We start from the raw sequence: 21,553 nt of genomic DNA, 5'->3' as shown, positions 1-21,553 counted from the left end.
TAGCTGTTTGGAACGTGCAGAGAAAAAAGAAAAAAGACACACCCATGAGGTGAGTAAGAGGTTAGCTCTCCTTGAGGCATTTACTGTCAACTATATTCTCAAACACACACGCACACACACACACACACACACACACACACACACACACAGCCTGCAGTTTTTTCCCTCTGGCTTGCAGCCCCTTTAAAATGTATAGTACGAGTTTCATTGGTTTACAGCACTTACACTAACATACGCATGAACTCACATACATTCTTTCCTGTCTTTTTAACTGTGAACAGGTATGTGTGTAGTGATTGTAAACACACACACACACAAACGCACACATTTCAGTCATCTATTATGGGTGCTGACCTCAAAACTAAAATAGGTCCACACCACACTTGAATTTATATTTAATTCAGCTGTGAGTATTCGTTCAAGTTTCTTTGTCACGTCTGTTCCAGGTCTATATTTAAAGTTTTGTCCAATAAATTGGCTAAGTACGTCCGAATATCTGTTTCTCTCTTTTTCCTTCAAGTGTGAAGCTTCATTTAGTGTGTGTGTGTGAGCACTCATGTCTATGTTTGTGTTACCTGAGAGCACCTGTGTGCTGTGCCGCAGTATCTGAGATTTAAAGGCCTGCCAGGCCCCCGTCAGTTGGCTGAGGAAACCCCGTATATCAGTGAGCTCGCTGGCAGAGGAGAGGAGCACGATGAGAGTCGCTCTCAAGGCCTTCACCTGCTGCACGCACACACCTCTGATACACAGACAAACAAACAAACAAAAACAAAATAACAGCTTTAGAATCCAGTTAAAATGCATTACAGCTGAACAATTTAAATGACAGCATCGAATGTTGATAAGATGTCTAAAATATCTGAACGTCCTATTACAGCTATCATACAAGGGTGTGTAATTGTATAACGCTTCAAGAAACTAGAACAACCCTCAGAGCTTAGAGCCGAGGCCTAAAAGTCACACCAAAATACACACACAGATAAATATCAGACCCCTAAACATGCCTGATTGTTTTCAACAAGATTTCTGAATTGTTCTTTGAAAATTTTGAAAACCACCAAATCCCAGAATATTAAAGAATAGATGAGTAGCAGGTTTAAAAAAATTTGTTGGGGGTAAAGCTGCATTAGCTTTTAAAGGTATGGCGACCAAATTCTTTGCGACACTCTCCCTCATCACCAACACTTTGACAATGGCTCCAAATTGCACCAGTGGATTTTATCAGAGGATTGTGGCTGCTGCTGCCTGGTGGGAACAACATAACTGTGGTGTTTTGATGCAGAGTATTTCTGAAAGTTAGGTTACACATTCCTTAGAAAGATCAAGATCTTTGTCAAATGCAGCTGGTCTTTCATTGAAACGAGCCTTGCCCAAACTCAATGTGACATGGTCATTATTTCAGATTTTGTGTAGTATTTCACTCCAACAGGAACTGACCTTACAATGAATTCCATGACATTTAAAGTTCCAACATTTTTGTGGAAGTTTATATATAACATGCAATAGCACGAAGAGGTGTTCTTACAAAAACAATGTAAACTGTTATGTCGCTGGTTTGTAAACATATAGAGTATGAACAGTATTTCATAACATCTCATTAACCACTTAAATTTCACAGAAAAAAATGCTTCTTAAGTAATTCGTAAAAATCAAAATTTTAAACATGGAACCAACAGATTTGATTAAAATGGCTGTGAAACCCAGTAGAAGGGTTTTTTGAGATGACTTTGAATTCATTTAACTAAGAAACTGACCCTGCCACGCTGTCTTAAAGCTTCCTGATTTGCCAACAAATAAAAATAATTTGGTATCAACACATTTTGATCTTTAAGTAAACACTAACAACAGATTTTGCTTTCTTTCCCCATGAGGCGATTTAAAAAGCCAAGCTTTTATTGTGAATTCTGGAAGAGGAGTGTAACAGGGTAACACTGGTAGAATCACACAAAGCAGAAGACACTCTCACTCTGAGTTTGTGCTCAGGGGATTCCGAGTGGTAGCGAGCACCTTTAATCATTATGGATTAGAGAAGATCTATTAAGTGCTCAATCAAATGTAGTTTCACAATTCTTGTAGGCTCACAACATCTGTTACACCCATAATTCTGTCGTTAATCGGACAAAAACTCTGCTCTTACAAATCTGTGCTTGTCAGATGTTGACTTGCAGTCTGAATAGTTTGGTGCTCAGTCAGTTTCTTTTGTCATGATCTCCACAGATCTAGTGAATGACTGACAGGTAGAATTAGAATTACACAATTAACAGAGATGAACAGAGCCGATAAAGAGGGTGGGGCATAAAAAAACGAAATGCTGAGACTGAGGACTGATTTAACTACACTGTCCTTAAAAAAAGGCCACAGCCATGTTTCACAGCACTCTCCCGTCCCCTCTTTCTCCTCCATCTCTCTCACTCACAAAGAAATATGTACAGATGAAAAGCACTTTAAGCAACATGGAAGATCACTAGCTCATCACGTGCACATGCACACACACACACACACACCCACACCCACACTAACACACACACAGGTTGAATCAAGTCACAAAGTCATGCAAAGCATGGACGTGGAAAACTAGAGTGCTGGAACAGAACATTCTGTTATTCCAAGAACACTTTTGAAGGAACATCTGGGTGAGAGCACACTGAGCTTCCTATTTTCTTACACACACACACACACACACACACACAGAGGTAGGTGCACACGGACACATGACACATTTGGATACATCCCAGGTACACACACACAGACCTGCACAAAAAAAACCACACACACACCCACACACATGCCTGTATGCTCACTGACAACCCTAGTGAGCATGGCTGCGTCCAAAGTGATGTGACTCTTCTTGAGAGCTCAGCGGGGTTGAGTGGTTGTTGTTTTGCGTATTCGGGGTTTGTGGCTTAAGGTGATCAAAAATGAACGGAGTCTCAGACGAGACGGGATGAGAGGGGAGACTCTGGGTGCCTGAGAGAGTGTGAGTACACGTGTGTGTGCGTGCAGAGTGGAGCAGAGCATGGGCACCGCTTGTCACGAGAGCCAGTTTTATAATGTCAGATGACATAAATCATAAGGCTGACAGAGCCAAATGGGGGAACAGATATAGGGCAGATCTGTCACTGGTGATAAGGGGAAGATGTTGAAAAACGGAGAGAAGGAGACCGCATGCGTTCACTCAGCCAAAGATTTACTCATTTAGCAGTTTTCAATGTCAGCAGTCTGATTGAAAGGCTTTTTTTCCCCCCTGACTTCTCAACTGCTCCCTCCCACTCTCTTCACCTCCCCTGCTCCTCTACTGTCATCAACTTCTCACGGCGTTTTCAATCTCTCTTTACTTCTAGGAAATAACCAGCAGGTCAGCTCAATTGACTTTCTCTCCTCTGTTTTTTCCATTCTCTCTTTCATCGTCTTCCCTCTCTTTCATCTGGCACAGTTATTCCCCCTCTGCCCTAGTATTCCTGGCATGCATCTGGTTAAGGAGAAGATGGTGATGCAGACCAATACTATGTTTTTTTATCTTTTGTTTTTCGGTTTCATCTCCATACTGCAGTGGCTCGACTAAATCGTAATCATGTTATCCCAACCAACACTCTCTTCTTTTCCACTTCTCAGTCTGGTTATTTTCTTACCTGAGGATTTCTCCTTGCTGAGTCTCTTTTTCGAGTAACTGTTCGGCCTCTTTCTTCCTGGAAGCTGCCACTGCCAGCCTATCGAAGAGGAAGACAAAGACAAAGTGAAGTTGAAAAGTCACATGCCATATCCATTAATTAGAGAGCCTAATGCCACTGTATTCCCATGGGGTGAAATGAGCTTACTGATGATGCAACTTTAATGACAGGAGAGGTTGATCGTGATGAAATGGAAAGCGATGAAAAATTAAATGTTCCTCAAGGGTAACTGATATAAAGATACGGTTTTCCCTCGTCGGTTCGTCTTTCTGGTTTCACATGATTCAATACATACTGAATGATTATTTGAGGAGTGAGCAGAGACAGCAAAGCATGATGGCAAATATTTAATGGAATTGAGCTCCAACGGATTAATAAGTTGCATAGGAAATAATTAAATAAAAAATAAGTCTCGGAGGTAGAGGGTTAATAACAGGCTCTGACCGGAACCTGTACAAAAACCTGTATTTGTAATTCGATTCAATTGCCATTGTAGAGAAACCAAACAGGTCTGTTTTGGGCCTGGAAACCTTCTGGTTTCTGTTTGTAGTTTGACTAATCACATTTGAGCAGGCTTTGTTTGCCCACAGGTAAACGTTCTGTGAGGAGAGTAAAAGAGGTGGAACACATAGACCAAAGTGCATCAGCTATCTGCTTTGCAGCTGCTTCCGCATTCAAATCTCTAAAACGTATCAATGTTTGTGTTTTCTGTGGAGCGACGTTGGACTCGGACTGTTAACAGTGTATGGTGAATGGAAGATGGAAACCGGGCTCGGATATCCACAGCCTACAATGGAAGCCCGAAAATATCGATTATAGTCCCCAGAGGCTAATTTGTCGCAGTAACTGGGCTCGGAGATTGTCCATTTCCCTGCACTGCCCTTCAGCTTTCCGCCTTATTTGATTGACTGATTTCAGAGGCAATCAAACCATGACAGAGAGATTTCATATGAAAACTGAGACTGTGTGACCCGGACACATCGTGTTCATTCCCTTAAACACCACAAATGAGCACTGACAGCGAGACAGAGATAAACATAATGAGCAGTAAGTGCACAGGGCAGACTAGACAAACAGGGACTCAAAGCAGACTCATAATCATGACATACAAAGTTTGATCGAGAAGTGTTATTTCATTGAGAAGCGGGGATCCTGCCGGCGGATTTTCTGCTTATTGCCTCATACAGTCCCTGTAAGCAAATAAAATACCTGGTTATATCTTCCTCCACTCTAAAACAACACCCTAATAAAAGTCCCATCCCCTGTTATTAATAACGAGTTTAAGTACATCCTGTCCATTAGATGTTTTATGAGCAGTAAGTTAGAAAGATGCCCTTCCTTCATGGTTTCCCTCTGCCATTAACAGAGATCGGATTGCACTGTTCATTTGAGGTGTGTTGGGTGTGGTGATTGTGAAGTGGGTGTGTGGTTGGTATTGATCTGCAGGCAGTCTCATGACAGCTATTTGACAAACAAACCTCTTCCCTTTATGTGGGGACAGCAGCTGGATGAGTTAGCAAAAAATAAATACGCGTTAAAAACTAGAATGGCCCTCAGAAGAGCCCATACCACGCCAAGGTCCATCGGCAAATTCAATCAGGTTGTCATCAGTAATAGATATCAGCTCTTTAAATATAACTGATTTTCTTCATCAAGATCCATTAAAAAAGTGGTATATCCAATTCAGTTGCTGTAGAGACACCGACCCACAAGAAAAAAATAGGCAATGGTGAAAACATAAGGTAACCAGAGAGATGCACTAATGTACAAAACAAACAGGCAATAAAAGGAATATCACAATGAATATCACCATGTCATATTAACACATTAAAATGATAAACTCACTTTTGAGCCAAAATGGACACTTGGAAGTATTCAATTTGATTACAAATCAAATTTAAGAAAAAGTTGTTTTCATAATGTCAATAAATAATAATACGATTATTAGTCATAGGTTATTTTTACAATATTATGGTGACATAACAAATTGACTAAAATAATTTGATTATAAAGTATGTTCAAATGTTAACTAAATAATCTTTTAATCACATGCAGTTTGCTACAGTACCAGCAGGCTACAGTGTGGAGGGATTTTGCAGCGAATTAATGCATGAGGAAATGGAATAAAGCAGCCAGGTTAAAAACAACAAACTGTAAAACAGCCAGTTTGAAAGTGAATAGGAGATTTCCCCGAGATAATGATGTCTGAGTGGCAGCTCTTTCATTCGAAGTTATTGATTTTCTTTTTAATGAGTGTTGGAGGGACTGGAATTACTTAATACACATTTTTTAATGTATCATTTTATTTTCTATACTGAGGAATTCTTTTTATGCTTTATTTTGTCTGCCGTCCCTTTCTTTTCTTACTTCTGTGAATTTGTTTCTGTGTTCTTTCATGTGACATATTTACTGGAAAAATTAGTTGTCTGGTTTCACAAAAAACATCCTGACTGAATTAAGGTCAAATAAAAGAAATGTGTGTTCTCTCTCCATGTGTGTGATATATGGGGTCATTAGGAACTTAAAGTACAGTAGGGAGGTTGAGAGGTTGAGAGCAGTGTGGGGTGAGACTGGATTGAGCAAGTATTCGTGTTTCTAGTAATCCTGTGCGTGTGTGTGTGTGTGTGTGTGTGTGTGTGTGTGTGAGAGAGAGTGTGTGTGTGTCCATGTTGGAGTCTGAGTGCATTTACAAGTAAATAAGTTTGCGTGTTACTGTGGCTTAGCTGATTTGTGTGTTCCTATCCCTGTCTGTGTGTGTGAGAGAGTGTGACAGGGCGAGAGAGAGGGACTTTTCCGTGAGCATTTTAACCTGTCTATTTGTATGTTTGCCACTTTCTGACCAACTCCGGCAGCGCCTGTGATCTTGTGCGCATGTGAAATTTGTGTACTTGTCCCTGCGTGCCTTCGCTGTTCGAGTGAAGGCAGCCCAGACTCCCACTGTTCACCCATCTGTCCCCACCAGTCCCAAAGCGAGATCGGAAAGAACGCTGCCTCGAGAGGGGTGTGGGTGTGTGTGTGTGAATTTCATGTGTGCGTATGTGTGTGTGTGTGTGTATTTTGTATACAAATCTGTGTGTGCTTTGTGCACATGGGCCTGAGCTTCTGTTCCCAGGGCAGTGGCTGTCAGTGGAATAATAGGTAGCGCAGTGCCAGTGAGTGCGTGCCAGATTAGAGTACCCCCTACCACCAGCCCAAATCAACCGCCTCATCAGGACATGTCTCACACACACACGCACACACTCTCTCAGGACACGTTATGCACACACTCACAGTCATGCGGACATGTCAACAACACTGATCTGCTAACCACAATGTCCATGATGTACCAAGTCAATCATTTTATCCATGTGCATCTGTCAAGGAGCTTACTAATTCTGTGCTCCTTCATATCTTTTTTAATTTGGGCTGAAGGTCAACAGAACAACGCCTGAACTGAGGATCCCATTGTGGACTTATTTTCAGCTCTTGACAGCATATAACATGTTTGTGTGACTTTTTCTGTTTATCCTTTTGTCACTTTGTTAAATCTCAAAGGGGATGGTACTTCTGCTATCGCTGTTCATTATTTTGCAATATCCTTCTACTTTGTACGAGACTAAGATCTAAAAAAAAAAAGTGCTGTTTTATTACTTCTACAGTTTTATTCTGTTTTTACTGTGTAAGTATCAAGGCATGCATTTTTTTCTATTATTTTTCTCGAAGCAAGTCACAGATCAAAACAAGCAGCCAAATCAACTGCAACACCGCTGATTACCAATGTCAATGTTTCACTGCTGCAGGCCTTTTGACATCGGTCAGGCTAAATTTGAAACAGAGCTATTAACTGATAGCTTATGAGTGCATGTCATTTGAAATGTGGTTGCACATGGGTGTGTGTTCGTGCGTGTGCATGTGTTTGTGTGTGTATGTTCTGGCATTTGCTGTCATCATTAGAAGTGAGATAAAAGCTTCCCCATATCAAAGTGTCATCTGCTCACTCACTGTGTGCGGGCATGTGTGTGAGTTAAAAGAGTGTTTTGATCAACACCCTGGCAGGACATTCAAAGCTGAGAGTCATTTTTCTTTAAACAAAAAGGAGCACACACACGCGCACACACACACAGAACAAAATACCCCCCCAACTAACAAGCGATGCATTAGGCACGCACAGTCACAAGCAGTGAATCTACAGCTTGTTTCTCAAGTTAAAAGGCTGCTTAAATGTTCTAAGGAAAACTTAAAGAGCTAATATTAAATCAGTCAGTGCTTCATCAATTACTTAAATGAAAATGCTGTGTGTGTGCGTGTGTGTGTTTTTGTGGTGTAACTGTGACACCTGTTTTTGTATATTTTGTTTTCAAGTTATCTGGTAACCATATCAGGGATGCCATAACAATGATTGCGATCATCAAAACAGCACACACGTACGTGTACACACACACACATACACATGTACGTGTACACACACACAACCATAAGAAGATATCATATAATGACTAACTGAATTAACTCTGAGGATATGAAAATTAATTTGTCCTTCAGCTTGTCAATTTTAATTCTGTTTCAGAAGATTAACGGGTCTCTGTTTCATTTGTATGTGTGGGTTGCTATGCTACTGCACAGACATGTTGCTGTTGATTACCAAATAAACTTTGTCATATTGTGTGTGCGCGTTTGCGTGTATGCTGCACATACATACACGCACACAGCAGTGTGTGTCATTCTGCTCGTTTGATGTGGTAACGTGAACTTGAAGTTGGATCTGGGCTAATACCTCACATGCTGGCGATGAAGGCTGTTTCACTCTGTACATAGTTGACTTTACAGATTACTATGGCAAGCCGATTGAGCATTTATTCAAAATCCTTGATATCAAATTTCAGTCCCCTCCACTAGTTCGGTCTTTGTCTGCACTAGTTGGACGTTTGGTCGCACTAGTTCAGCATCTTACTGAACAAGTTGAAAAAAAAATCTAACTAGTCACTCTTTTTCAGCAACTAGTGGCACTTTTGGTCAACTAGTTACAACAGAAACCTTACTAGTAACACTGTGCGCTGCACTAGTAGAGCCAAAGTCTCCACTAGGGGGCTTTTTGCTGTACTAGTGGCCCTCTGGACCGAACTAGTAAGGCTGAAAGTGTTACTAGCTAACAAGTGAGCTGCAAAAGCTCTGACATGTAAGCTAGTCAAACATGGATTCAGCTCACTTGTTAACTAGTGGCCTCCAATTTGCTGCAGTAGTTAACTAGTGGGAGCCCAATTGCACACTTGCAAACTAGTGCAGCCAAAATCTTCACTAGTTAACAAGTTAACACCTTTTTTGCACCTTGCTAGCTAACTAGTGAGGTGCAAAATGTTTACTAGTAAGCTAGTGGGCTTGAAATGTGCAGTAGTTTGCTAGTTGCAGTGTTTTTTGACTGTACGAGCTAACTAGTGAGGCTGTAAGGGCTTACTAGTATGCAAGTGGCAGCCAAAATGCCTACTAGCTCACTTGTTACACTCCTGGACACACATGCAAATGAGGGGATTAAAATCGAAGCTTCCTATTGGCTCTCCAGCAAGAGCTCCACCCAGCAGAAATTTAACCCTATAAAGCCTGATGAGGTTTCACTGCTGTGAACGGCCAGCTCCTTGGTTACTATCCAAACAGAATAAAGCACGTACATGTGTGTGTGCGTCAGATTCATTATTTTTTTTGAACAACAATGAAACAAAGGTGAAAATGTTTTAGCACTTATTCTTATTTTGAACAGATTCCTAATAGATGTACAGAAAAGTCAAATCTCAGCTCTAGATGAACATTATTAACAGCTTAATCAAAATATCCAATAAATCGTGGTACTTTACAGAAAACACTTCAAGTCATAATCTATATTCAATCTAATAAGTGACAGGGATTTCAGTCCGTGAATCCAATAGTTTTCCCTCCTGCCTCTTTGAAAATCCCACATCAGTAAAGTCCATTTCAATTATATTCTGCTGGCATTACAGGCGCCTGTACTGCCTGCAGAATATAATTGAAACGGATACAAAAAAATTATCTGAAGGTGCAGAAATTATCCAAATACAGGAATATTCCATTGTAGGCTCACTGAAGGTATAATGCTATTATATTATGAACAACTAATCTGATTTTATTTGGAGGTCAGTGTATGTTGATCTGCTGCAGTATTTGCTATCGCCAGTAGATGGCAGAGTAGATTTTCTTTACTACTTTTCAATTGAAAACTTGTATTATACAAATGAATAAGGAAATGACTAAACTAGTGATAATAAAATACTGTGTTCATAGGAATTACACATCTGTTAACATCCAGAACGCTATTTCATATATCTTAGGATGTCAACCATTAACTGTATCATAAAACATGAGCACACATGAGCACTGCTTCCATTTTTAACCTAAGGAGTAGTATAACCCCCCACCAAAAGGGGGCGCACTATGCGTTTTAGCAAATGGAACCCCCCACGAACAAGAAGCCCTTTTCTCCTAGGATTTCTTCATGATACCTGAAGGTCCCGGATTTCGGTATGAGATAACATTAAACACTCGAAATATTAACATAGTCTACCTGTTATTATACTAATAAGGTTATTTTTCAACTAGACGTCCAACTTGAGAGTGTCAACGGAAGTGATTCCATAGTTATCTGCTACTGAAAACTCAGGTGAGTGAGGACACAAGTAGTCACTGCTAGTCACGATTAGCATCATGCTAGCGAACTATTAGCATCATGCTAGCGAACGTGGGCAAGAACTAATACTGCTGTTAAGATGCTATTTGAAAGATTACCTCTTTAAAACCAATCGGAGTAATAATATAGTGATTATTAATGTTACAACGAACTTTAGGCAGCCTGTTAAAATAGTATGCCACTAAGTGTTTAAGGTTCAGCCACGCAGCTTATGTTAAATAGCAAATAGATATGGTTTAATATGCAAGTGCACTGCAGGTGCATATAATTTGAAAAGCCAATTCATATGTGAATGAAGTTCAAGTTATACTGTGAACTATTGTCATGTTTAGTTTCAAGTATAGTGACATGATATTGTAATGATGTTATCATATAACATATTAATGAAAAAGGATAAGCCCTTTGTTTAGTGATGTGCAATACTTTATTGTTTTGATTTGTATATTATTATTCAGTGAAGCACAAGTTGTAATGTTATACTAGTGGTAACTGTGATGTTGTTTTATCATCTCAAGGTAATCTGAGTGCACCCAGGTAATAGTTACACATAAAGACAAGAAGTGAATGAGATCTCATGTTAGAAGTAGAATAAGAGAACAGACACTGATTATTCTGCACTGTGTGTTGATTGTTTTTTTATTTACACTAGAAGAACCTGAATCTGAATGATGAGATGGCGCACTTACCCCAGATCGTGGATACGGTGTGGCCAACCGTGTAATCCAGATCGAACCTGATTCGTGTATCGAGAAGACATCATACCCCAGTCCTGCCCGTCACGTAGACGGGTAGTACTGAGTATAGAGACCTAAAGACCCGGACCAGAACGGAACCATTGAATCCTCAAGCACACACACTATTCAAGGACTGTACGGACGATATCCAGGGAACTGTACATATACACACTGACAGGACTGAATTATTTACAAGATTTATATAATATTTACTGTTTCTATTTTGTGCTGTTTAATACTGTTTTATACTTTATATTGTGATTGTTCGGTGACTGTTTGTGAAACAATAAACTGGTCATTTGTTAAACTTGTTCTTTGAAATAAGCCTACCTCTCCTTCGAACCTAGGAAGATATTTAGTACTTTTTCTAACACTAGCCCAGACAAGTGCTACACATGGAATGCAAGCTCTGTCAGAATTTGAAAATGACAAATGAAAGGTTATTAATCAGCTGTCACGCTTCCTAAACAAGCTTTCTTATCTCTTACACATTTTATTGTTCTTATGTGTTTCTACGTTTCATTTCTATCTTTTGCTTGTGTTATTTGTGTTAGTATACCTGCTCTTGCTACTTGCTGCCTCTTTCGTTAATTATAAATTGTATTGCTTCGTTTTATCTTGCACTATTTGCTTTGTTTTAATAAGTTTTTTTATTTTTAGTTGTTTCTTCACTTTATTGTAAAACACTTTGAGCTATTAATGAACCCTAATGAATCAACATTTAATCAATACAACGTTTTAGGCATGGCTGCTAAAATAACTCACATGCCATAAAAGAATGTTGCTAAAAGGTTTAGATCATCACAATTCAGAGCTGGCACTTTAAGGCTTTGAAACACAGTTTGAACACTGACCAATCAAAATCCTTGTCCCGCCTGCCTCATTTGCTTACAGTCCACTTGTTAACTAGTGGACATTTGCGCCCCACTAGCTCAGTAGTGGCTGCATTGGCAGTTTCCATGTTAACTAGTGAGGCACAATTGTCCACTAGTCAAACTAGTGAGGTTTTTTTATACCTTACTAGTTAACTGATGAGGCTCTAAATGGCTCACTTGCATACTAGTGAAGCCTAAAAGTCCACTAGTGAGCTTGTTGGGGTCTTTTTTTGCCGTACCAGTGAGCTAGTTACAGTCACATTATTTCACTTGTTAACTAGTAAGGTCCAAAAAGAGCCACTAGTTAACGAGTGACACTGATGTTTCCCTGACTAGGTGACTAGTGAAAGACATTTTGTCTCACTAGTTCGACTCTGAACAGAACATGTAGGGACTTTGACCGAACATGTTGAACATTTTTCTTACATGTTGGGCATTTTCTTCAACTAGTTGAGCTTTTCTCAGAACTAGTGAACGACTGTACGCAACTAGTAAGACATTTGATCGACATGTTGGGCTATTTGTCCAACTTGTTGACATTTTGGGCACACTAGTAGCCGTTATCATCTTACTAGTTTGACAAAACTCCTCACTAGTCGACATGTGCACGCAACTAGTTAACTAGTGATGTGATTAAAGGTTCACTAGATAACATGTAGGACAATACAGAATTTCACTAGTCAACTAGTTGCGTACACATGTCGACTAGTGAGCAGTTTTGTCAAACTAGTAAGATGATAACGGCTACTAGTGTGCCCAAAATGTCAACAAGTTGGACAAATAGCCCAACATGTCGATCAAATGTCTTACTAGTTGCGTACAGTCGTTCACTAGTTCTGAGAAAAGCTCAACTAGTTGAAGAAAATGCCCAACATGTAAGAAAAATGTTCAACATGTTCGGTCAAAGTCCCTACATGTTCTGTTCAGAGTCGAACTAGTGAGACAAAATGTCTTTCACTAGTCACCTAGTCAGGGAAACATCAGTGTCACTCGTTAACTAGTGGCTCTTTTTGGACCTTACTAGTTAACAAGTGAAATAATGTGACTGTAACTAGCTCACTGGTACGGCAAAAAAAGACCCCAACAAGCTCACTAGTGGACTTTTAGGCTTCACTAGTATGCAAGTGAGCCATTTAGAGCCTCATCAGTTAACTAGTAAGGTATAAAAAAACCTCACTAGTTTGACTAGTGGACAATTGTGCCTCACTAGTTAACATGGAAACTGCCAATGCAGCCACTACTGAGCTAGTGGGGCGCAAATGTCCACTAGTTAACAAGTGGACTGTAAGCAAATGAGGCAGGCGGGACAAGGATTTTGATTGGTCAGTGTTCAAACTGTGTTTCAAAGCCTTAAAGTGCCAGCTCTGAATTGTGATGATCTAAACCTTTTAGCAACATTCTTTTATGGCATGTGAGTTATTTTAGCAGCCATGCCTAAAACGTTGTATTGATTAAATGTTGATTCATTAGGGTTCATTAATAGCTCAAAGTGTTTTACAATAAAGTGAAGAAACAACTAAAAATAAAAAAACTTATTAAAACAAAGCAAATAGTGCAAGATAAAACGAAGCAATACAATTTATAATTAACGAAAGAGGCAGCAAGTAGCAAGAGCAGGTATACTAACACAAATAACACAAGCAAAAGATAGAAATGAAACGTAGAAACACATAAGAACAATAAAATGTGTAAGAGATAAGAAAGCTTGTTTAGGAAGCGTGACAGCTGATTAATAACCTTTCATTTGTCATTTTCAAATTCTGACAGAGCTTGCATTCCATGTGTAGCACTTGTCTGGGCTAGTGTTAGAAAAAGTACTAAATATCTTCCTAGGTTCGAAGGAGAGGTAGGCTTATTTCAAAGAACAAGTTTAACAAATGACCAGTTTATTGTTTCACAAACAGTCACCGAACAATCACAATATAAAGTATAAAACAGTATTAAACAGCACAAAATAGAAACAGTAAATATTATATAAATCTTGTAAATAATTCAGTCCTGTCAGTGTGTATATGTACAGTTCCCTGGATATCGTCCGTACAGTCCTTGAATAGTGTGTGTGCTTGAGGATTCAATGGTTCCGTTCTGGTCCGGGTCTTTAGGTCTCTATACTCAGTACTACCCGTCTACGTGACGGGCAGGACTGGGGTATGATGTCTTCTCGATACACGAATCAGGTTCGATCTGGATTACACGGTTGGCCACACCGTATCCACGATCTGGGGTAAGTGCGCCATCTCATCATTCAGATTCAGGTTCTTCTAGTGTAAATAAAAAAACAATCAACACACAGTGCAGAATAATCAGTGTCTGTTCTCTTATTCTACTTCTAACATGAGATCTCATTCACTTCTTGTCTTTATGTGTAACTATTACCTGGGTGCACTCAGATTACCTTGAGATGATAAAACAACATCACAGTTACCACTAGTATAACATTACAACTTGTGCTTCACTGAATAATAATATACAAATCAAAACAATAAAGTATTGCACATCACTAAACAAAGGGCTTATCCTTTTTCATTAATATGTTATATGATAACATCATTACAATATCATGTCACTATACTTGAAACTAAACATGACAATAGTTCACAGTATAACTTGAACTTCATTCACATATGAATTGGCTTTTCAAATTATATGCACCTGCAGTGCACTTGCATATTAAACCATATCTATTTGCTATTTAACATAAGCTGCGTGGCTGAACCTTAAACACTTAGTGGCATACTATTTTAACAGGCTGCCTAAAGTTCGTTGTAACATTAATAATCACTATATTATTACTCCGATTGGTTTTAAAGAGGTAATCTTTCAAATAGCATCTTAACAGCAGTATTAGTTCTTGCCCACGTTCGCTAGCATGATGCTAATAGTTCGCTAGCATGATGCTAATCGTGACTAGCAGTGACTACTTGTGTCCTCACTCACCTGAGTTTTCAGTAGCAGATAACTATGGAATCACTTCCGTTGACACTCTCAAGTTGGACGTCTAGTTGAAAAATAACCTTATTAGTATAATAACAGGTAGACTATGTTAATATTTCGAGTGTTTAATGTTATCTCATACCGAAATCCGGGACCTTCAGGTATCATGAAGAAATCCTAGGAGAAAAGGGCTTCTTGTTCGTGGGGGGTTCCATTTGCTAAAACGCATAGTGCGCCCCCTTTTGGTGGGGGGTTATACTACTCCTTAGGTTAAAAATGGAAGCAGTGCTCATGTGTGCTCATGTTTTATGATACAGTTAATGGTTGACATCCTAAGATATATGAAATAGCGTTCTGGATGTTAACAGATGTGTAATTCCTATGAACACAGTATTTTATTATCACTAGTTTAGTCATTTCCTTATTCATTTGTATAATACAAGTTTTCAATTGAAAAGTAGTAAAGAAAATCTACTCTGCCATCTACTGGCGATAGCAAATACTGCAGCAGATCAACATACACTGACCTCCAAATAAAATCAGATTAGTTGTTCATAATATAATAGCATTATACCTTCAGTGAGCCTACAATGGAATATTCCTGTATTTGGATAATTTCTGCACCTTCAGATAATTTTTTTGTATCCGTTTCAATTATATTCTGCAGGCAGTACAGGCGCCTGTAATGCCAGCAGAATATAATTGAAATGGACTTTACTGATGTGGGATTTTCAAAGAGGCAGGAGGGAAAACTATTGGATTCACGGACTGAAATCCCTGTCACTTATTAGATTGAATATAGATTATGACTTGAAGTGTTTTCTGTAAAGTACCACGATTTATTGGATATTTTGATTAAGCTGTTAATAATGTTCATCTAGAGCTGAGATTTGACTTTTCTGTACATCTATTAGGAATCTGTTCAAAATAAGAATAAGTGCTAAAACATTTTCACCTTTGTTTCATTGTTGTTCAAAAAAAATAATGAATCTGACGCACACACACATGTACGTGCTTTATTCTGTTTGGATAGTAACCAAGGAGCTGGCCGTTCACAGCAGTGAAACCTCATCAGGCTTTATAGGGTTAAATTTCTGCTGGGTGGAGCTCTTGCTGGAGAGCCAATAGGAAGCTTCGATTTTAATCCCCTCATTTGCATGTGTGTCCAGGAGTGTAACAAGTGAGCTAGTAGGCATTTTGGCTGCCACTTGCATACTAGTAAGCCCTTACAGCCTCACTAGTTAGCTCGTACAGTCAAAAAACACTGCAACTAGCAAACTACTGCACATTTCAAGCCCACTAGCTTACTAGTAAACATTTTGCACCTCACTAGTTAGCTAGCAAGGTGCAAAAAAGGTGTTAACTTGTTAACTAGTGAAGATTTTGGCTGCACTAGTTTGCAAGTGTGCAATTGGGCTCCCACTAGTTAACTACTGCAGCAAATTGGAGGCCACTAGTTAACAAGTGAGCTGAATCCATGTTTGACTAGCTTACATGTCAGAGCTTTTGCAGCTCACTTGTTAGCTAGTAACACTTTCAGCCTTACTAGTTCGGTCCAGAGGGCCACTAGTACAGCAAAAAGCCCCCTAGTGGAGACTTTGGCTCTACTAGTGCAGCGCACAGTGTTACTAGTAAGGTTTCTGTTGTAACTAGTTGACCAAAAGTGCCACTAGTTGCTGAAAAAGAGTGACTAGTTAGATTTTTTTTTCAACTTGTTCAGTAAGATGCTGAACTAGTGCGACCAAACGTCCAACTAGTGCAGACAAAGACCGAACTAGTGGAGGGGACTGAAATTTGATATCAAGGATTTTGAATAAATGCTCAATCGGCTTGCCATAGATTACCTAACACACACACTCACACACAGAAGGAGAGGGGGAGATTTGTGTATTGTTTCTGTGGTTGGAAACCAGACGTTGCAATAGAACCACACATATGCACAACTAATTTCCTGTGAAGTACTTCCTAGTTACAAATGGATGCCTTTTTTATTTGTCATCTATCATTTGTCTCTCTTTGCTTCCCGCTCTCCTACCTGCAGGACGTCTTATCACTGTTACAATCCAGCCCCCAGGTGTGTGTGTGTGTGTGTGTGTGTGTGTGTGTGTGTGTGTGTGCTCTAACATTTTTATGATTCATTCTTCATAAATGTCAAGTCCAATTTTTGTTACTGTGCACAAGAATGATTGTTTTATCAATTGTAGGTGTACAAAGGAGTGTAAATACACACGCACACAGCGTCAGATACAGTCAGAAACAGACTCACACCTAGATACACTGTTTGGATCATGACTGAAAGCAGCCAGCCAAGAGGAAGCAAGTGGAGCGTATTAAGTTCCCAGACAGTTCTCTCAACAGTGCAAGCATGCGCACAAGTTTTCATGATGTGTTTCGACCTGTCTCCAGTTAGACGAGCTGACTGTCCACACCCATTTATCGATTTTGTTTACAGGGATAGTTTATACCCTGTTGTATTCATTGTTCACCCTTTATCAACCCCTTTGGACCTTTACCCCCAATATGTTTATCATCTCTTCCCAATTAAACACAAAATGGTGGCGATAACCACCTAGCATCTAATGGGGCTTCCTCACCCACTGTCTGAAATGTGTTAACATGGATTGGATACTACTCGACTAATAAAACCTACATAGAGAGACAGGATGAAATTGGCGTATTTGGGAGAGTCAAGAAATGAGCCTATGCCAAATGTAGGGTTTGAGTCTAATGGCAAACTTTCAATTGATCGATCCAATATCAGATCCGCTCAACAAAATGTGAATCCTTTAAAATCCCTTCATCACATTTAATGAGATGTAGTTTTTTCTGTAGTAATTTTGTGGGCTGGGAAGGCAAAAACAGTTTTCACCAGCCCTGTTACCACAACTTGAAAAAAAGGGGAGCAGCATATAATTTGAAATTCTAATTACATTTAACTGAAACTTAGAAATAGCAGGTGTGGTCTAGCATGGCAAGATTAGCATCATCAGTGAAAAATGCAGTTCAGAATTGATGAAGTGAAATAATATCTGTTCTTTCCGGTGCATCTGAGATGAAATGGATGACAGAATCAATCTTTTGATGTGCATTCTGTGTAGACTGGGAGTTTCGCTTAGTAATCTGTCTCTACCAATATACTGCCAATGAGAGGGTAAGAGAGTAATATACATTATATGACTAACCTGCTTGTACAATATGAAACAACAAAATCCCTTGGATCCTGTAAAAGTCATTTGCTTGTTGCAAATTTGAGCAGTGAAGCTACATTCAGTTACTATAACCAGTGGAACTAATTACCAGAGTATCGGATGTTTGCCGCAATTCTTTAAATCAGACCTTAAACCCTGTCACTTACTGCTGCCTCCTAATGTTGTGTTTATTGTTTTTTTAAAACATCAGTATTGGCTCCAAATTGTACACATGTTTATACTTTCTCATTTATTCTCGTTCTCTAGGTCTGTGCCACATGAATCTGTTTTGCCACATTCACATGAAGTGGGATGGAAGCTGCAACAGAAAGAAATTACCCTGGTTACTTGCAAACATTGCTGCCATCAGTCAACTTAAGACGGAAAACTGTTATTTTTAATGAGCATAAAGGCCAATTTATGCTTTTACGTCTTTTCTAAAACGGATAGATAAGACCGCCCTATCCGTCGTGGAACGCCCTCTCCGAGCACCTCGGAGAGCTTTTCGTACACCTCTGATTTTTCTAACTGTCCGTCTTCATGTCGGAGAGCCCACGGACAGCTCTTGGCTGTGATTGGTCCGCGAACAACATCATTTCCCTACGACGTCATTTCCCTACGACGTAATTTCCGGACCTCAAACTTCCTGTTTACTTCCCTGTAGCATCAAACCCAAACACAACTACGAATCTACGATTAATGTGAAGTGTGTGTTGAGCCAGCGGAGTTGTCCAGCTGACGGTGGCTCGTTAGAGCACTGACGGCATGTGTGCACGGTCACATACGGTTATAACAAGCTTTCAAAACGGCGCTAGCAGGCTAGGCTAGCGGGCTAGCCACCATGCTAACTGCGGTGGTAACAGTGCAAGAACCCGCCGTCACGACTTTAATTCCACTTCTATCATGACACTGTTTCTATAATACCGTCAGGTTAGAAGCAAACACTGGGTAGTAGTTAGTGCCGGGAGTCCCTGCTGACTGTGTGTGGAAGCTGGGAGGGGAGCTAGCTAACTCCGTGTAGCCTCAAGCAGATTCAAGCTGTGGAATCAGCAACACAGTTCGGAAACAAGACCGGGGAACCGCTGCGCTAAGAAACGATTACATCAGCATCTTGACCCGCTGGGTGTCACTTTATTTAGTTCTGTTAGTTGCCATGGTTCAGTGTGTGGGAGACAGAGATAAACAGACACACATGGACTTCTTCTTCCCAAAATTGGGGTAGGCTTCTCTGAGCTCGTCTTCCGTTGCGCCACCTATGGGTTTGGCGGTGAATTTTTTTCAACGTACAGTGGTCGGACTAGTAAAAATCAAAAAGACTCTTCGCCCCCCGTCGAGCCCTCTCCGAGAAACGGATACGTAGAAGTATATAAGAGCCTTAATTCACCTCCCGGATGAAGAGTAATCTGTTGATGAGCTGTATGCAGCAATGCACACATGGGGGTAATAGCCAGAGCTGCCAACTCTCACGCTTTCGCCGTGTGACACACGCATTTGCATGTTTTCACACGCACTCACGCCACACACCCAATTTCTCACGCCAAAAAAAAATATCTGATTTTGGGCCGAGACGCGTTCCTCCCCGACGCTAGATGGCGCTAATGAGCGCATTTGTAACACTATTCGCTGCAGAAGAAGAGTTACAAGCGAGTATCTACATGGAATCTACCGCTGAAGAAAGTCTTCATCTTCAGTCTGAGCAGAGACAATGGTATGTGACATGTGTTTCAATTAAGTACACACTCTCTTTAACTTTAAATCTTGAAAGAAATTATTCGTTTGTGTTTTTGAGTGTGAACTTGATTTTGTGTGGTGAATGTAAACTCAGCTGTCATAACAAACAGGAGAGCACCTTGTTCACCTTGTGGTAGGCTATACTGCATGCTCAAAAACATCATAGCATCATTTTTTATTTAGGCTGATCACATAGCATTTATTTTTTTATCAACAGGCCAAAAACTCACTCTGAAGATCTTCCAAACAGCACTTTATACAGGTAAGTCGATGTATTCCAAATAATTTAACATAAAGACAGGAACTTTTGTGCAATAGAAGTAAGTAAGCATGTTTTTGTAACTGAGAGTAGTTATTAAAAACCATTTGAATTCTTTAAGGTAGCAAAGATGTCACGTAAAAGACCTTTGCCAGGCCCAGGACAAAAGGGAAATATTTTATATTATTTAAAGAACCAGCCAAGTCAGAAAAGACAGACAAACACACTGACAGAACAGTCAGTTGCTGCAGAAGAGCAACAGACAAGACAGACCGACAAACATGCAGAAGAGCAACAGACAAGACAGACAGACAAACATGCAGAAGAGCAACAGACAAGACAGACAGACACACATGCAGAAGAGCAACAGACAAGACAGACAGACACACATGCAGAAGAGCAACAGACAAGACAGACAGACACACATGCAGAAGAGCAACAGGCAGGACCAACAGTGCAGATGGAAGAAGACACAGAGGGACAGACAGAAGAGACTCCCCCAATTCAACAGCAGGGCCAGAAGAGGCGTGCTCTGGCTGGAGCAGCAACATATAGAACCCTGTTCCAAAATGAGTGGACCTCTTCATGGCCATTTATTACAAGAGGGAGCCTCAACACGCACTACTGGTGTGCAGTCTGCAGGAGTGAAAACTCATGTTGCCACCAGGGTGTGGCAGATGTAGTGCGCCACATAAAAACCAAAGGCCACCAAGAAAAGCAACGAGCTCGTCAGTCCACAGCCACAATAGCCCAATATGCAATGCCCGTTCCTTCTGTTGGAGGGATGTCTGCACAAGAGGTTAAGGTATGATATGTGTAATAGTCCTGTCAAGGTTCAGACAAGAGTTTTGTGTTCTAGTTGATCGCGGTAAAGTCATGGTTGATAGTTTTGACTAATTTGTGTTTTGTATTTCAGTGTATTACAGTCCAATTTTCTTAATTTGAGATCTTAGTTGCTGAATGTGTTTTTTTTTGCCTGTGCCCTATTATCACAGGTGTCTATTTGAAATAAACAATGGTCTTTTGGGAGGATTAATCATTTTCAATTTCTTACAGACAAGAAGGGCTGAGGTCAAAATGACAGCTGGGTTGGTAGCTCATAACGTTCCTCTAAACCTTGCGGACCACCTGGGGCCTCTCCTAAAAGACTGTTTTGGAGATTCGAAGACAGCGCAGGACTACAGGTGTGCCAGGACTAAGTCATCTTGCATTATTAACGAAGCGCTTGCGCCTTATTTCACACAAGAGCTTGTGAAGGAGCTCAAAATCAGCCCCTACACCCTTGTTACAGATGGGTCAAATGACACAGGTATTTCCCAAACTATTTTTCTCTTCTGAAAAACATTTGCTTTGTGTAAACATCGAACAACATGTACATTTGTATAATTCTAACTCTTCATTATAGGAGTGCAAAAGATGAACCCGCTTACTGTCCGGGTCTTCATGGGAAGCAAAGTTGTCCACCGATTTCTGAGCATGTGCACAACAAGT

At 40.1% G+C, this 21,553-nt stretch overlaps 2 long non-coding RNA genes across 4 annotated transcripts; one reads left to right on the top strand and one right to left on the bottom strand.

Moving 5' to 3' along the window:
- Nucleotides 1-9,741: 9,741 nt before the first annotated feature.
- Nucleotides 9,742-11,388, top strand: LOC133003552 (uncharacterized). 2 transcript variants are annotated; one of them, XR_009678293.1, is made up of 3 exons: nucleotides 9,742-10,175; nucleotides 10,254-10,314; nucleotides 10,991-11,388. It is a non-coding gene; the product is annotated as an uncharacterized LOC133003552 (long non-coding RNA). The 2 variants fall into 2 exon arrangements; XR_009678292.1 differs by having other exon boundaries at nucleotides 9,748-10,175; nucleotides 10,994-11,388.
- Nucleotides 11,389-13,813: 2,425 nt separating this feature from the next.
- Nucleotides 13,814-15,459, bottom strand: LOC133003550 (uncharacterized). 2 transcript variants are annotated; one of them, XR_009678291.1, is made up of 3 exons: nucleotides 15,027-15,459; nucleotides 14,888-14,948; nucleotides 13,814-14,211 (listed from the first exon to the last, which is right to left on the bottom strand). It is a non-coding gene; the product is annotated as an uncharacterized LOC133003550 (long non-coding RNA). The 2 variants fall into 2 exon arrangements; XR_009678290.1 differs by having other exon boundaries at nucleotides 13,814-14,208; nucleotides 15,027-15,453.
- Between the last annotated feature and the right edge of the window lie 6,094 nt (nucleotides 15,460-21,553).

The sequence above is a fragment of the Limanda limanda genome, chromosome 6 (genome assembly GCF_963576545.1).
Source record: "Limanda limanda chromosome 6, fLimLim1.1, whole genome shotgun sequence".
NCBI lineage: Eukaryota > Metazoa > Chordata > Actinopteri > Pleuronectiformes > Pleuronectidae > Limanda > Limanda limanda.
The sequence above is the reverse complement of the archived record's forward strand: the minus strand, read 5'-3'. Positions and strand labels throughout refer to the sequence as shown.